This window comes from Hibiscus syriacus, unplaced genomic scaffold, assembly GCF_006381635.1.
Source record: "Hibiscus syriacus cultivar Baekdansim isolate YM2019G1 unplaced genomic scaffold, ASM638163v2 tig00000340_pilon, whole genome shotgun sequence".
Classification (NCBI taxonomy): Eukaryota; Viridiplantae; Streptophyta; class Magnoliopsida; order Malvales; family Malvaceae; genus Hibiscus; species Hibiscus syriacus.
Window position 1 is genome coordinate 949,312 of NW_024061783.1, and position 13,046 is coordinate 962,357.

The 13,046-nt window shown below is 32.7% G+C and overlaps 1 pseudogene; it reads right to left on the reverse strand.

The window, feature by feature from the left end:
• Positions 1–1,389: 1,389 nt before the first annotated feature.
• On the reverse strand, positions 1,390–4,523 carry LOC120181989 (annotated as a pseudogene).
• Positions 4,524–13,046: the final 8,523 nt, after the last annotated feature.

The following is a 13,046-nucleotide window of genomic DNA, read 5'->3' on the forward strand; positions in this document are numbered from 1 at the left end:
TCCTTTTCCGAGTTCTCGGGTCTTTGATTCTTTATTTACTTTTCGTCAGTGGCCGGACGATACATGAAAATGAAACCGACGTTGCGTTTGGAGGATGGGGGACTGATAGTTGTCTTTGTGGCAAGCTGCTGAGTTCTTGAGCTTTTAACTCTTTTCAGCCTCCCGGGGTTTGTTTCCATAAATCTATCAACTTCTTTTTTACCGTTATCATTTATCACCGATTTAAAAACAATCTTAAAATAATTTTTAAATAATCGCTCACTCTTTATTTACAAGTAGAAAAGAGGTGAAGATTTACTCTGAAAAAAGAACGAGATAAAAAAATGTTATTGGTTGAGATCACAGTTGATGTGGTGAACCGAATCCATCTAATAATTTTAACTCTAATACAGTTTCAAATCTTTAAGAAAGATTTAAACCGATTAATAAAAAATAGTACGGTATACACACTTAATAGAAGAGTTAAAATAGTGAAATGCAGTCTTTATAAAGATAAAGGAATATAATTATGAGAAATTTATTTAGAGAAATAAAATTTCTTTTCACAATAATTACCAAAATCGTCTCTAATTAGAGAAATTTCTTCTTCTTTTTTCACTTTTTCGTTTTAAGCTTTAACAATCAGACACTTATAATTAGAGCCAAAATACTAAATATTAATAGTATTTTTTTATTATTTTTCATTTAATTTTATAAAAAAATAGACAAAATGATAACTTTTATTTGAAGTAAACCTAATTTATTTCTTATGTCCTTATTGTATTTTCACATCAATTTAACTTTCGAAGTAGCTTAATCGTATTATTTTATACTTTACCCCTAACTTAAAACCCTAAAATATAAAATCTAAACAATGACTCATAACCTTTAAATCATAAACCCTAAATCTTAACTTAAGGTTTATGTTTAAGGGTTTAAGTTAAGAGTATGATATAAAATGATGCAACTTTGGGGCTAAATTGATGTGTAAATACGATAGAAACGAAAATGATAAATTAGGTCTATTACAGAGACAAATAATACCCTTAAGCCTAAAAAATATTATTAGTTTTAGTATCACAAACAATTTATTTAATTTATATTCGCATAAGTACATATTATATAATATCTTGTAATGAGTTTTTGATTTGGATTTACCGATCAATTAATCAAATACTAATAATTATTTAAAAAAATTGCATCCAAATAACATTAGAACATGGATAACCATATAAAAGAGAGATAAGCAGACTTTATTGCAATAAATGGGACAAAACCCAAAGTTCAAAACATTCCAAAGCAGAGAAGAAATTCAGAGAGGGACATTTTAGTCCAAGCTGGAATTAAACATTTAAAAAATGATCCTTTGAAATTCCAAGACTTCCTTTCCAAGCAACCTTCCCTTGTTGTTTACTCAATAGCAAGAGGAACAGTCTTGACCTGAACACCATCACACACATTAGCAAATTTGGAAGAAAATGAAAACAGTCTTCGATTCGAATATTTCGAGAGAGAAAAAATGAAGAGTTCGAATAACGTACTTGCTTCTTATACAGAAATGCGTGCAACTTCTCGATGTATCGCTTGCGGCCGCGTTGTTCGAGGTACGGGACATGTTTGGAGAAGCCGTAGACGCTGGTGAGAGTCAATAGCTTCTCGGAGTAAATCTGCCATGTATACTTCTCCTGTATACGTTGCAGGCCTCCCTTTGAGATCTCATCCCAATGAGATGGATCGGCCTTGCATTTCTCGAAGAAATTGACGAGTGTCTCGGCGGCCAAATCGGGTTTGTAAGGATCGATGTTGAACCCCGATTTGCCATGGACGATGATCTCCGCAGGGCCGCTGTAACAAGTCGCGAATGTTGGTAGTCCACAGGTCATTGCTTCGACGACGGGTCAAGCCGAAGGCCTCGTATATTGCGGGCTGAACGAAAGCGCCTTTGGTGTCACAGATGTAACGGTAGAGTTCACCGTTTCTTACTCGGTTGAAATCCATCTGAATTGTCCGTTCAACTCGTATTTTTCGATGAGTTCGTACATCTTCTTCATTTCAGCCTTCTCTTCTATGTCCTTGGATTCCTTTCTCCTATCTCCACCTACTACAACCAAGTTAACGAGTTCTCTCAGCCGGCTGTTCTTGGCATAGAACTCTACGAGTCCGGTTAAGTTCTTAACACGGTCCAACCGTGCCATCGTGAACAGAATCGGCTTGTTCTGATCTTTCAGGACACATCTGTGACACAGCAATCAAACATATTGTCATCATTGTGCAGATAAGATAGTGAAAAGGGTGTAAAACAAGGCACAAACTCACAAGTGCTCTGCATTCTCAACAGGGCTGTAAAGAAGCTCTTCGATATCCGGGTGGAACTGCTTCAACCTCCGGTTCTCTTCCGTGTAAGGGAAGTAAATGCTCATATCAGCACCGGGAGAGACGATATTGAATTTAGGATCGAACACATCAATTCCATTAACAACACGGTAGAGACCTGGAAGAGTGAAAGTTATGTGACTCTCATATTGGCCCAGAGTGTCCTTGCTGAAAATCACGAGACGTCGACGTCGTTAGCGTCTCGAATAGGTGCCGACATTAAAATTGGTAAAGTGGGAGACATTTGTTACCTTCCAGCAATCTCTTGGAAGGTGCTGGTGATTATAAAATCAGTTTGGTTCATTGCAATGAGGTCAGCAGTGAACTGGCAAGAGAAGTGATACTTATCATCTAGCTGTTTCCAGTTGATGTCCGAATCCGGGAACTTCGTCTTCTCGAGAGCGTGAGCAATGGTGCACTGCACAAAACATCGAAGGACAAGTTCTTAGACCATATGGAAAAATCGAACTAATTCGATGAATTCGACATCAACAAACCTGTGTTACATCAAACTTATGTGCCAACAAAGAGGCAACAATGTTTCCATCACTGTAGTTTCCAATAATCAGATCAGGCTTGCCCTGGAACTCTTTGGTAATCTCAGCTGCAACATCTTCGGTGTAAGTTTCCAAGTATGGCCAGACTTCGAATCTCGAGATCCATTGACGTACAATTCCCTTCTCGGTTCTGAAGGGTACACGAAGAATATCGGAATACTTGGTTCCATAAACTTTCTCGAGACGCTGACCGCAAGTTGTTCCTACGGCATCAGGGAGAAGTCGAGTGATCTGGTGGAAAAAAAAACAGCCAAAATAAGCATCAAACACAGTGTTAAACAAATTCTGATAAAACGAGAATCGAAACCGATATAACATTCGAACACTCACGATCAGGATACGTGGGGTAATGTCGAGTCCTTGCAGCTTGAATCAGTGAGGCAACTCTTCCTCCAAGGCGCGGACTTGATCCAAGATGTAAACAACCTGGCCACCAGTGTCAGGGTACCCCAAGACATTGTCTTGAGCAAAGTATCCATGAGGAGTCATGATAACAACATTGGTGACCAATGGGATCTTTCCGAGGAAGGTCTCGAGTGTGACGGGATCCGGTGCTTGCAGGAGATCCAGAAGAAGAAGGATCGTCTCGAGAACATGCTCGGCATTACCTCCCCATCCCTTCTCCAAACCGATCTCCTTGAACCTTTTCTCGAAAATCGAGTATGCGGTATCTGATGGAACGGAATTCAGATACTCCTCAGCCTTCCTCAATGCATGTTGCAGGGAGTTCACATCTCGAATTCCTTCGTTCAACAGCACACCCTGCGACATAACAGAGAACGATTCTTTAAGTTTCGATGTACTAAAAGCTGCAACGAACAACGAATCATTAGTCGATTTTACCTTTCCCTTCTGGCAATGAATTTGGAGAAATTCAAGCAACAAGTTCAAGTTCTTCTTGTCTTGAAACAGCTTGGAAGAAAGGTGACGATTGAGGAATTCCATGCCATTACCAATGGACTTGGAAAGAGTTGGACGAGAAACAGAGTTGTTGAATGCACCGAAGTCCAATTCCAACGTGAACTCGCCGCCACCGGAGCTGAAACACATCGTAAACATCGAGCATTGTTCGACATAAACTCGATACAACTCGAAAACTTAAAACATAAAAAGAGGCCTAAAGCTGCATACGTTCCATCAACAATCTCTTCCAAGAGCTTTTGCACATCCACAGCAATGTACTCCCAAACACCGGGAGCCAAACGAATCGCAAGCGCAACCGACGGAGACGACACCACAGCTTGCTATTAGCCAACATAAGCGCATCAAATCCCAATATCCTCATCAAACCAAAACGTAACCGAAAAAAAAAAAAGGGTTATCCATTGTCACCTGCGTGGACCTAAGGACATCGACGACAACCCCGTCGAGCACTTCTTTTCCGGCCTCCTTTTCGAGAACCGAGAGCAGCTTCTGGGACTTATGAATACCCTTTCCGAGGCCTTCAATACTGCATCACCACATATGAACAAACGTAATCAAAATTCACAAACAAAAACACGCCAAGAAAGATCATGGCATGCAGGGCTTATACCTCGAGAAGATAGACCTTGCTAGCTGAGGATGAGTAGCTAGAGATTCACCCAAACGCTCACAAATGGACACTGCAGCCATTGTTTTCAAGCTCCTTCAAACAGAAAAACTTGAAGAGATGAATGGGAAAATATCAAAGCTATGGATAAAATGAGCAGAAAATGCAGAATTACATAGCACTGGAAAAGCTGGACAGATGCATTGGAGATACCTAATTAATGCCATTAAATTTGATAAAAATTTAAAACAAAGTGGGTGGAGATTACTAGGACTACATCTAACTACAATACAAACAGTACCTACTGTCAAAGAAGTTAAAAAAATCCCACTTATTTTCCAAAAGAAGGCAATTAATATTTAAAAAAAAACCCAGAAAACTTGGTGTAAATGATGATTTTGAGGGTCTAAAAAACCAAATAAATAAGATTGAAGGACCGACCAAAGAAAAAGGCAATGGATCGAAAGAAAAATAATGGAGAAGTGTGGTCTAAGGAAGCATGAATTGCATTGCTTATATAGGAGAGTGACCACTGAACTAAAACTTGTAACCCTAAATGATCTGAGCTAACTCCACAGAAAGAAATGGAATTACCAACTTCAATTTTTTTGAAAGGGTAAATTACACCTATCATCACTGAACTTTACTCTCTTTCCTATAACTCACTGTACTTTAAATCCGTTCAATTTTCTTACTGAATTTAACGGCATTTTCTCATTAAACGACACTATAAATGAGTTATTATATAGATACAAAACGACATCATTTTGGTGAAAATTTTATTTTTTTTAAACTGCATCGTTTTAGCACCGTTAAACATTTAATGGCCAAGTGACCAAAAATGCTAATCGTATTAAATTCAGTAAGAAAATTGAACGGATTTAGAGTGCAGTGAGTGAAATAGGAGATATAATAAAGTTCAGTAGTGAATGTAATTTACCCTTTTTAGAAAAGGGAAAACTTTTTGCCCAATATTCTCTTATTTTTTGAGTATTATCCAAGAAATTGACATAAATATGGAATAAGTTTGATATTTATATGAAAATGTATAATTAATGCAAAGTGTATGATCGATACTTACTATAATATCGTCGCTTTGTCTTTTAAAATTGTAAGGGTAAATTACATGTTTGGTACCTAAACTTTACTTTCATGTTTCACTAATTGTAATTTCAATTTTTTTCAATTTACTCACTAAACTTTATAAATTGAATTTTTTTGCCATTCCAAGTTAAATAATTAAACGACATTAAGACATGTCAACTTACATCAAAACGACACTATTTTAAATTCCTAAAAAATTAAATTTTAGACTAAAATGATGTCGTTTTGATTAAAATACGACCACGTCATAACATTGTTAATTATTTAATGATGAAGTGAGCAAAAAGTTTAATCTATAAAGTTCTCTGAGTAATTTGAAAAAATTGAAAGTACGATGAGTAAAATAGAATAGAGTAAAATTCAGTTATCAAACGTGTAGTTTACCCAATAAATTGTAATTGGATTTGGAGGGAAGTTGGCTTCTGTTTTCAGTTATGTAAGACAGATTAGCTTACGCCTTTCGGTCCGTACGTCAACCAACCAACTAGATATGGTGATTGATTGGATCCAATCTTGTCGGATTTTTAGTCGGTTACCTAACTATTAATTATGTTCTAAATTCGTTCTTTTCCATTAAAATTTTAACGATAATCTGAGCTATAGATTAACCTGTTGACTGAGATGTGATAAAATATGATCTTATGATCTCAAATGACTATCATATTTCAATTAACATGTTAATGTCCAACTTATACGACCGTTAAATTTTTAACGAAAAATGACAAGTTTGGAACATAATGAATTGTCGAGTGACCATTTTGTAACTTTTAATAGTTGAGGGACTCAATAAAGTAACTTCCTATAATCAAGGGATCATTTTGTAACTTTTAGTAGTCAATGGACTCAATAAAATATTATCCTATTGTCGAGGACAATTTATGTACTTTATCTTTAAAAATATATAGTGAAAGATATATTATTATAATTATACAAATTATATAAAGGATAAATATATGCTTATCTTTGGTTGGATAAAAGATTTTTCACTCTAAATTTGATTTTAATCCGACTAAATCTGAAGTTTTTTTAAAAATACAATCCTATAAAAAAATTAATTTATTAAAAGTAAGATTAAATTGAGAGAATATGTAAATAATAGGGACCAACTAGGGGTGTTCAATCGGTCGATTCGGTTAACTGACTAAATCGAACTTCAAAATTTCATTAACTGATTTTTTTTCACTTTAACTGTTAACTGAATCAAATTTTTTTCAAAAATAATTAATTGAATCGAATAAAGTTTGGTTAATCGGTCTATTAACAAAATTAACCAAAATTTTAAATATTATATATTATATATTAAATATTTAATAATTTTAGCTAATTCGATCGATTAATTTGATTAAAACCAAAATTTAAACACTCCTAAAACTATTAATATATAAATAATATAAATAACATATTAAATATTTAAAAATTTTGGTTAATTCGTTTAATTAACCGAAAACCGAATTAATCGATAATCAAACTTTGATAAAATCACTAACCATTAACCGACCGATTAAAGAAATTTTTTTTTGGTTCGGTTGGTTTTATCGTTAATCGAAATTCTGAACACCTCTAGGACCAAATATGTGATTATATCAAAATATTTAATGACAGTTAACACGTGGTGACCACGTCTTAGTTAAAAAACGAAAGTGACCATATATTATGTTTTTTAAAATCAGTGAAAAAAAGTGGACAAAACACAAGCATAAATGATCAATAGTGTAGTTAACCATTTTTGAAAGATTAAATCATTATATTAGCGGCTAATATATTTTGACAGTATAAATTTTGGTAAACATTCTTGCCTATATTTCTTATAGAAGCATGAAATAGTTCCATTTTGATAAATAGTGCAGTGATTCAGGTTAAGATGAGAATTCTTATATAATTATATTTAAATTTTTAAAAATATAAAATTATACAGGTAAATTACGTGTCTAGTGCCTAAACTATCAATTTCGATCTATTTTAGTACCTGAACTTTTATCTTCGATTACATTATTTTTATCATAATGATAGATACATGGATGTTATTATGGTGATTACGAGTATCGTGATCATACAATAACGATCACAGACGACGCTGCTACCACTATATCACAAATATGATTATGGTCGCGGACTGGTATTTAAATCGGTGCCGCATAGGTTAAAGAAGAAATAAGAACCTGTTTGGGAACGGAGTTGGCATGAGGGTGATGATCCTTAGGATCGTTCTCTATACATTTAAGGAGATACTTGAACGTCTCGATTTCACATGGAAGAGTAAGTCTGCTGTTGTGGCCGTACCCGAATTCCTCCTCCGCCTTCTGCAGCAGGATAGTGAAGATGGGGTGGCTGAGGTATCTCGTCGGGATTATAAACCTCCGCAGCTCCATCCCCACGTAAACCGCCAAATACCCCTTTGGCACATCCGGCCGTGGTTCTAGACCGTGGCAGCTATCCTCGTCGGAATCATAACACATGAGGTGTTTAGCCTCGCCTTAATCTCCGGTGAGAAAACACCGTGATTTTCTTCCGGCGAGTCCGGATGCCACTTTTCGAGGATTTCATTGAGCCTGATGAACTGCCGGGTTCCGCCGGACTCGCTGCCGCCTTGATTGTCCATTGCTGAATCTGGCGTTTGAACCCAAAAAAGTAAAAAAAGAAGGAGAGATTCTTACCTGAAGATGGTCGTCGTTTTAACCGAAGAACAAACGCCAAAAAGACAAAATAATGGTCAGTGAAATGGAAGTTGGTAGTTGTTGTTGGTGGTCTGGGTTTTGATTATTTGGGAATGTTTCATTGATTGTCGGAGGAACATTTGCTTCCGGTAAAGCGACTGTGTCGGAGGTTGGAGTTTTCTGGTCTTTTGATTTTGTGGTTTCTTCTATCTTTTTCCCTTACCATCTAAATGCAACACGGTGTCCATTTCAATGGATTTCCGATCACTATTTTCAGCTAATCAGATATTAGTTATCCTTAAATTAAAGGGTAAAGAACGCAAAGGTACCGATTATAGGAGGTTACTTTATTAAGTTTTTCGATTATTAAAAATTATAAAATGATCATTCGATTATGGAGTGTTGTTTTGTTAAATCCCTCAACTATTTGACTGTGTTCAACTCAAAATATCTTTATTTTTTAAATTAAATTAATTTAAGTAGTATATAATTATAATTTTGTAAAGTTCATAATTACGATTATAATTAGGATAAAGTACACAAATGATCCTCCGACTAGGACGTTACTTTGTTGAGTCTCTTAACTACTAAAAAATATAAAACGATTCACTAACTATGGGGCGTTTCTTTGTTGAGTTCCTCTATTTTTAAAAGCTATAAAATCGTCATCCGACTATTCATATGTTCCAACCTCATCATTGTTTTTAAAAAATTAAATCATTTGAGTTGTACGTTAACCTACTAATTAGATACGATAAAATTATATTTTTAATTATGTCTATTGGCATCGTCGTTACTTTTAAGCATTGACTCAACGGTTTAATGTTTCAAGCATTGGCTTAATGACATAATGTAAACGAAGACTCGATCCACAAAATACATCTCAAAGTTGAGATCAAATTTTATCATGTCTTAGTCAACATGTTAACGTTTAACTCATAAGGTCGTCAATTTTTTAATAGAATATGATGAGTTTGGAACATATGAATAGTCGAGTGACCATTTTATAACTTTTAATAGACATAGTACTCAATAAAATAATATTTTATAATCAAAAGACTATTTTATAACTTTTTATAGTCAATGGACTCAACAAAACAGTACCTATAACCGATACATCGTTTCTCTACTTTACTCTTATAATTAACAATAAATCTAAACTAGGCTACAATATTTGATTAGTAAAAAAAGTGATTATACATTAGACCTTGTAAACTTGACCCAAACCCAATTATCTAAATTGATTTACTTGACCCAATATCCGATATTAATCTGAACATGATGATCAAATTCGTTTCGAAACTCAAATCAAGCCCGATTTGAATCATACCCGATCCAAAATTTAGTTGACCCGATATGGACTCACATCCAATTTGACCCAAATCGAAATCAACCCAAACTGAAATTAACCTGAATCTAAAGCAACCCGAATCAAAAATAACCCGAACAAAAACAACCCGAACTTAATTTAATCCTAATAAAAAAGCAAGCCAAACCGAATTTAACCCGATATGAAATTTATCCGAATCGAAAGCAATTTGAACCGAATATATATATATATTTGGTTAGACTTATAATCGAATTAACCCTAAATGATAAGATTAATAAACAAAAAGACATATTTTTACAAGAATATATCAATAATTCTATATATAATTAATTATATTCATAACTAATTCAATCCAAATTGACATGAGCTAAATGCTGACTCAAATCGAAAATCAATCGATCCGATCCGAAAATCGACCAATCTAATAGTCATTCGACCTGAAAATTGACCCGACCGGACCCAATTTAGCATACACCCGAACTAAATCCGAACCAAATCCGATTTGACTCAAATAAAATTAAACCAAATATAATCTAGACCCGAAATGACCCAACCCAAATCCGATCTGAATGATCCATTTGCCACCTCTATTATACATTAGTGATGAATCCTTCTATTCCAACACAAGAAGTCTATGAGAAAATACATTTGGTCGGATAGTTAAACTGCTCATCTTTGTTCCCTCATTGTCTCTTAGGTCATAAGTTCTAGACCCACTAAAATATATTATAATTTCACAGTGTTTGAACTACGACTTTTATTTTAAATTAATTTTTAAATTTTAAAACATTATGCATCAATCCTCTTGTTATTAATATCATTTCATCTTAGATATTTCTATTAACCTATCGTTAATTTTAATGATTAAAATAATTAATATATTTTTTAAAAGTTCTAGAAAATTGAAAGTATGGCCTAAAAGGTAGGGCATGCATGTGAATAGCGTGGCCTTCTTAGCAAAAGTACCACATATTTCTTCACACTTGACCCAGCAATTCCTTGTACAATTTAGGTACGTTTGGTTTACGGAATTTAAGATTACCAGTGAGAATAAAAGATTATCAGGAAATAAGATTATTGAGAATGTTGTATTTTGTGTTTGGTTGGTTTAACAAGAATATAAGATTACCGTGTTTGGTTAAAGGAATAAAAGATTATTTGAATATATATTTGACCAAATTGTCCTTATTATATATTTGTATAATATTACAAATTGTAAAATATTTATATATTTTCTTTAAAAAATTAAATTCATAATATTTATATAATTTTTTTACAAAATTAAAAATATAGAAAAAGTTTAATGAAATAGTAAAAAAAAATTAACCCCTGAACTTTATATAAAATTTTAATTATAGATTTTTTTTTTGTAAATCTAAAATAATTTAAGGATAAATTTGTAATTTAACATTCGTATAATTTTTATTATTCAATAACAGAAGAATGATATTTTTGAAAAAATAATAATAATTTAAGGGTATTTTAATCTAAAATGCTGATAATGTTACAATACCTAAGGGAAGGGAGGTAATGACATTCCCGGTAATATACCCCAAAAAATCTACTATTGGTAATAAAACATTACCATGAATGAGATTCTCGGCCAACCAAACATGGGAATGTGGGATTTCCATCCCATGGGAATCCCACAATCCTTGAACCAAACACCCCCTTAATACTTTACCTAAACATAATAAATAAAAATGTCCTGAAATTAATTATCAATTGAATAAATTTAATCATGTCAATTTATTTGAATTTTGAGTCCAAAATCTAAGTACAATTTTAAAGAAATTTTAATTTTGTTTCTAAAATATGATTTTATTATAATCCACATGGGAGGAGTTCTCTTGGGGTCAAAAGGGGACTCCAATCCCTATTAAAAAAATAATGTTCGATAGATTTTGATTTAACAATATTTGAATTCATGTAAAAATAAATATTCAAATTAAAAAATAAAACTTTATTAAAAATTTAATTAAGTAGGAGCCGAATTAAAGAATGATAATCCAATGTTCTCGATGTTTTGGTTTAATAACAATTTAGGTCATTATAAGATTAAATATTAGATAAATTAGACATTGTCTTTTGAATTTTAAGTTTAAATACCTAATAAACCATTATATATTTCTTAAAAAAATTAATATTTCAATCTCTGTCAATTTCTAATCCTGACTTCGTCCCTGATGATCGATCTCACTTAACTAAAAACCTCTGTAAACGATTGTTTTTTTTATAATATATAGTTATATTAAATGCCTTAAATGTATATAATAATATAGTTTTTGTTGTTGGTTTGTTGGCACACCTCACCCACTCATTTTTTGAACTGCGTAAAATATATATTTTTAAACGTGACGCAGTGTATTCTTTAACCACCATTCATATATCCCCACATGCCACATATCTTCGTAGGGTAACTTACAAATCTGGTAACTAAACTTTACTAGTTCTCCTATTTCACTCATTTTACTTTAATTTTTTTCAATTTTATTATTAAACTTAATATATTGGATTTTTTCACTCAGTCGTTTTCTCACTAACAACGTTATAATGGGCTTTTATATAGATACAAAATGATGTTGTTTTGGTGAAAATTTTATTTTTTTAAAAGCGGCATCGATTTAACGCTGTTAACTATTTAATGGCGGAGTAACCATAAAAGCTAAATGTATTAAGCTAAGTGAGGAAATTGAATTTTTTAAAGATCAGTGAGCAAAATAGGAAAGAGAGTAAAATTTAGTGACTGATCCAAAAATATTTTTCAAGGTGGGCACACATATATATTAATCACATAAAATCTTTATATAATGTGGGCACAACTATTAAAATATATAATTATCTGAAGAAAATTCCAATTTCAAAGTAGGCATATGCCCACCCTGGATCCTTAATAAATCTACTAATAATAAGGTTTATTGATGAAATTTGTAATTTACCCAACTTAATTTTAGAATAAACACTTGATCCAACACAAATATATAATAGATAAATATACTATTATCTCAGATTAGGTCGAAGATCTTTTATCCTAATCTTAAATTTAACCCGACCTAATCTTTTAAAAATATTTAACTCAATTTGAATCCATTTAAAAAAAAAACTCAATCTTGTAGTCTATAGAGTCCTATTATAACTATTTATGTCTGAATTTCATGCTCATTCCTACATCAACTCAACTAATAGTTTTCCTTTAAAATTGGTTATTTTGATAAGAAATAAATATTAAGGGATAAATTACTTAAAAAAATAAAAGTTAGAGTGATTATTTTATTAAATATTAATGAAATTTTTTAGTGTTACACCTTTTAAAAAATAAATTAAAAAGCACAAGGACTAGTAACAAATTAAACCATTTTATAAACCAAAATCCACTTATATTCTAATGCAATTCACACCAATGGTCAGTTTTACAAGAAGGGCAAGAGACGATAAATATTAAATCTCACAAGCGCCACTAGTTTTAATAAGGGTAAACAATGCATGTAGTACCTAAACTATCAATTTTGATCTGTTTT